This window comes from Egretta garzetta, unplaced genomic scaffold (genome assembly GCF_000687185.1).
Source record: "Egretta garzetta isolate BGI_Z169 unplaced genomic scaffold, ASM68718v1 scaffold59, whole genome shotgun sequence".
NCBI lineage: Eukaryota > Metazoa > Chordata > Aves > Pelecaniformes > Ardeidae > Egretta > Egretta garzetta.
Window position 1 is genome coordinate 2995756 of NW_009267230.1, and position 1304 is coordinate 2997059.

The window sequence follows — 1304 nt, forward strand, 5'->3', positions numbered from 1 at the left end:
GCAGCAAGCTGCCACAGGCGGGAGGCAGGAACTCCTTAGAGTTGGCACTAGCACTGAAATCTCTGTATGTCTTTTCTCTTGCATGTTAATGAATGATTAATTTATGGGGAAAGTGTGGAAAAAGCCACTCTTGATGGATCTTGTTCCAGTGAGGTGATTTATAAAATATTTAAAATATTTAATTAAATAAAAATACATGCTTTGGGAATTCTGTCGTTTCCAGTTATTAAAGCACTAATGTGACTAAAAAAATGAATGTATGGACTTGGTGGAATACACATTTGTCATTTGTCATCACATCACTGGAATGGGCACAAATGAGATTACTGAGAGAGAAGGATAAAGGCTCCAGGAATAAATGGGTGGACGGAGGAAGGTATGAGAACAGCACCAGAGCAAAGGGTGGGATAGCAGTAGTCAATAAAGCATTATGCACCAAAGCAAGTCAAAAGAAGAGATCTTACAGTTAACGAGGAACTGGCCATTTCATACATCACTTATTGCCATTTAATATGACTGAGATGGGTAAGAGGTCAACAAACAAAATGGACAGAGGTTCACAGGTTTTAGAAGGCAGGGACAGACCACAGATCACGGGAGTGCAGAACAGATCACTTCTTCAAGCTGCCAGAAGCAGAGGAAGAGGTAACGAAGGTGTCCTCATCCTCTCTGCGAAGACAGAGAGGCCTTTTGGAAGTGTGGCTTCTACTTGCCCACTGACAACAGAGACCTTCAGGAAGTGATGTCTTCTTTACGTGCAGTTTACCATGTATTTCCTAAGACCCCGCTGGTTCTTTCCTTTAGTTGTGTATTTTGCTTTTGCTGACAGCATGAGTAAGTGCTTTTATGACATACATGCGCACACACAAAAAATTACTGCTTGAAAATGTTTAACTCATTCTCCTGTACGTGCACTTGTAGACTAAGGTCAAAAGGACAGAAACATTCCTTGTATTTGCAAAAAAAAAAAATACCTCTTCCATGTATTTTGCTGCCAAAGCAGACAAAAAGAGCAAACATATGCAATTGTGGAAATGTTAGCAGGAATTAGACCTCTTTCTGAAGAAGTAAGTGGTTAAATTTTCCCGGCAGTTTTCACATAAGAAAACAAGGACAGAAAATATCAGGTTTTAATTATTTTTTTCTTCAACTTTAATTGTTGCACCATTCTTTTTTTAATATCAGACAGATCTTTTTAGGAAGATGAGTTTGGCTGACTTTGTTCTCTCAAAGGCAGTCGGGAGCTGGTCCAAAGCAGGCCAGAGCAGAGCAAGATCCCGATGTAATTTGTAGCTGAAGTGTGA